We start from the raw sequence: 4,215 nt of genomic DNA on the forward strand, positions 1-4,215 counted from the left end.
GTTTTCTGTGGTGCCTGCACCTTTTTGTGCTTCTTCCTGTGGTTGAGCTATCTCTTCTTCAGCTATGTCCTATATATCCTCTTCCTCTTCAACATCTTCGATTTCTACCACCTCTTCAGCTGAGGCGTATTCTGGTGAGCTTGGTTCCTCCTGATTCCTCTCCTACAGTGTGGTTCCGGACCTCAGGGTGATGGCATTAATGCCTCCCTTTGGATTGGGTAATGGTTGAGAGGGGATTCCAGTGGTGCTTGAAGGTTGGTTACTAGAATTTTGTGCTGAACCAAGTTATGTCATAAAAGCTTGCAAAGTAGAGGTGAAACCATTCAGACTGGCGTTAATACTATTCACGATGGTATTTTCCATGGCCAGTTGTCTTTTCTCAAAAGCTTGTAATAAATCTTCATTAGAAGATACAGAAGAATGAGTAAATTGAGAGGTTTGCTGCTGATTGTTCGGTGGTCCTTGGTTTTGCCTCAGGTGAGGTGCTCGGTAAGGTTGATTTTGCTGCCTGTTATTATAATTATTCCACCTTTGATTTCCCTGATTATCTCTGCCTCCCCTATTATTGTTGTCTCTTCAATTCTGGTTTGAATTGTCCTGCCATCCATGGTTATTATTTCCACTTTGATTGTACCCTTGGTTGGGGCGGTCATAGAAGTTGTGAGTGGATGCCACCATGTTGTCTTTTTGTTGGAGCTGAGGGCATTCATCAGTGTAATGGCTGTAATCAGCACAAATTCCGTAAATTCTTTGTGGAACTAGTTGTTGGTTTTGCTGCGGTTGAGTTTGCTGAGCTTGTTGATTTAACTGCATTTGCTTCAGCAGGTTGGTCATTTCACAGATGCTTCGATTTAGAGCAGCAGTCTCTATGCCAGAAGATACTTCTGCAATGGCCCTTGAACGACCTTGCATTTGTCTGTGATTCTGGTGGACGAAATTGTGATCAATAATAATGGCTCTTTGGCATGTGCCTAAAACTAACTCAGCACTTTCTTTTCACAGCTCCGTTCAACTTAACCAGCAAGTGTACTGGGTCATCCAAGTAATACCTTACGTGAGTAAGGGTCGATCCCACAGAGATTGTTGGTATGAAGCAAGCTATGGTCACCTTGTAAATCTCAGTTAGGCAGATTAAATTGGTTTATGGTTTCGAAAATTAATAATAAAAAGAAAATAAAAGGGATAGAAATACTTATGTAAATTAATAGTGGAAATTTCAGATAGGCGTATGGAGATGCTGTGCTCCTCTTGAAACTCTACTTCACTACTCACTCTTCCTTCAATCCTTCTTACTCCTTTCCATGGCAAGCTGTATGTAGGGCATCACTATCAACAATGGCTACTTTTAATCCTCTCGGGAAAATGGTCCTATGCGCTGTCACTGCACGGCTAATCGTCTGGAGGCATCACCCTTGGTTGATAGCTACATCCCAACCTCTCAGTGAAAATGGTCCAAATGATCTGTCACAGCACGGCTAATCATCTGTCGATTCTCAATCAGGTTGGAATAGAATCCATTGATTCTTTTGCATTTGTCATCACGCCCAGCCTTCAGGAGTTTGAAACTCGTCACAGTCATTCAATACCGGAATCCTACTCGGAATACCACAGACAAGGTTAGACTTTCCGGATTCCCAGGATCCTACTCGGAATACCACAGACAAGGTTAGACTTTTCGGATCCTCATGAATGCCGCCATCTATCTAGCTTATACCATGAAGATTCTGTTGGGGAATCTAAGAGATATGCGCCCGGCCTAAGGTAGAACGGAAGTGGTTGTCAATCACGCGCGTTCATAGGTGAGAATGATGATGAGTGTCACGAATCATCACATTCATCAAGGTGAAGTGCAACGTATATCTTGGAATAAGAATAAGAGAGAATTGAATGAAAAGTAATAATAATTGTATTGAAACTTGAGGTACAGCAGAGTTCCACACCCTTAATCTATGGTGTGCAGAAACTCCACCGTTGAAAATACATAAGTAAAAGGTTCAGGCATGGCCGAATGGCCAGCCCCCTGAGTGATCAAAAGACCGAATAATCAAAGGCTAAACAGTCAAGATATTAAACTGTCAAAAGATGTCTAATACAATAGTAAACTATCCTATTTATACTAGACTAGCTACTAGGGTTTACATGAGTAAGTAATTGATGCATAAATCCACTTCCGGGGCCCACTTGGTGTATGCTTGGGCTGAGCTTGATCTATCCACGAGCTGAGGCTTCTCTTGGAGTTGAAATCCAAGTTATGACGTGTTTTGGGCATTCAACTCCAGATCATGACGTTTTTCTGGCGTTTAACTCCAGACAACAGCATGTACTTGGTGTTCAACGCCAAGTTATGTCATCAATTTCCGAATAAAGTATGGACTATTATATATTGCTGGAAAGCTCTGGACGTCTACTTTCCAACGCCGTTGAGAGCGCGCCATTTGGAGTTCTTTAGCTCCAGAAAATCCATTTCGAGTGCAGGGAGGTCAGATTCCAACAACATCAGCAATCCTTTTGTCAGCCTTTTTCAGAGTTTTGCTCAAGTCCCTCAATTTCAGCCAGAAATTACCTGAAATCACAGAAAAACACACAAATTCATAGTAAAGTCCAGAAATGTGAATTTAACATAAAAACTAATGAAAACATCCCTAAAAGTAGCTTGAATTTACTAAAAACTACCTAAAAACAATGCCAAAAAGCGTATAAATTATCCGCTCATCAGATTCCGAGTAGATTAAGCTAAATCACTGATCAATGGCCAAGCTTCATCAGTGGTCTTATACTTCTTCATAGACCCATTGCTGGCACTTTCCAATATGGTCTTATCTTGGGGCCTCATACCTTGTGTGACATAGCTGAGTAGCACGATCTTGTCAATCATGTGGTGGGGGCATACTTCCAGAAGATTATTGAAGCGCTCCCAGTATTCAAAGAGAGTCTCATTGTCATCCTGAACAATTGTAGAGATATCCTTTCTCAGTTTATCAGTAACTTCAGATGGAAAGAATTTCTCCAGAAACTCTTTTCTGAGTGTATCCCAGTTGGATACATTTGCTAGAGGTTGAGTGTAGTACCACTCTCTTGCTTTTCCCTCAAGAGAGAATGGAAAAGCTTTCAGCAGAATTGAAGTTTCATCAGTGCCATCATGCCTGACAGTAGAACAGGCTGCCTGGAAATCTCTCAAGTGCTTGATAGGCTCTTGAGCAGGTAGACCATGAAACTTGGGCATCAAATTTAGCAGTGCGGTCTTTATTTCAAAATCCGTAGCTACCGCTGGATGATGCGCTTGAAACGGTTGCATTGTAAAATCAGGAGCTCCTTCCTCCTGAATGGTAACTCTTCTAGCTGCCATATTTTCTGTACGTAAAACAACCGAATCAGTAGAACGGGGGCTGGTTTCTTCCTCAGATTCACTTTCAGATCCGCCCTCAGAGCGGACTAACCTACGCTGTTCTCGCCTTATTCGTGAAATTGTTCTTTCAATTTCAGGATCGAATATTAGCAAGCGCGGATCAGGAAGTGAACGTGTCATTTGACAGAAGAAACATGCAGCTCATAGTTGCAAAATTAAATAAAATGCAAATAAATAAATTCTAATTAATAAAATTAGCACTCTATTGCAACTCCCCGGCAACGGCGCCAAAAATTGATGGAGTGCAGAAGCTGGTGAATTAAAAATTTATTAAAATGGTTACGTTGCAAGTATAGTTCTTAACTCACCGAAAATCTGCCTATCAATTTAGAAATATGTCACTGAACGTTTAAATTAAAATTACTGGGAGTTTTAAGTCCCAAGTCGTCTCCCAATGAGTTGCAGAAAAGTGTGCTATTTTATTAATCAGATATTCCAAAAAGAGTTGAGCTAAGTAAATTGGGATTTAAATTGAGGAATTTTAAATAATAAAAATAAAAGGCCTTGACTGGGAATTGATTGGTTAGAATCTCTATCATTGATGGTGTGATTGTAAGATTAATTTATAATTAATAGTTGTTCTGTTTGGTTATCCCTTACTAGGTAAGGGAAAGTCAAACAAGTGGAAATGTCAGATCTGTTCACAAGTTGCAACCCACTTGGTTCAAAGGGATTGGCGTCGGTGACAGGATAGCAATCCAACATTTAACCCAATTACAAATTTTTTCTTCAATCCTTCCAACTCAAGAGTTCCTTTTAATCAACTCCCCATCAAGTAATGAAACTACTCACGCATTGTAAATAAAGAA

General features: G+C 40.5%; 1 non-coding gene across 1 annotated transcript; it reads left to right on the top strand.

The window, feature by feature from the left end:
• The first annotated feature begins 2,869 nt into the window (after window positions 1-2,869).
• LOC130937213 (small nucleolar RNA R71) lies at window positions 2,870-2,977 on the top strand. Its single transcript, XR_009068441.1, has one exon. It is a non-coding gene; the product is annotated as a small nucleolar RNA R71 (small nucleolar RNA).
• The last annotated feature ends 1,238 nt before the right edge of the window (window positions 2,978-4,215 follow it).

This window comes from Arachis stenosperma, chromosome 6, assembly GCF_014773155.1.
Source record: "Arachis stenosperma cultivar V10309 chromosome 6, arast.V10309.gnm1.PFL2, whole genome shotgun sequence".
NCBI lineage: Eukaryota > Viridiplantae > Streptophyta > Magnoliopsida > Fabales > Fabaceae > Arachis > Arachis stenosperma.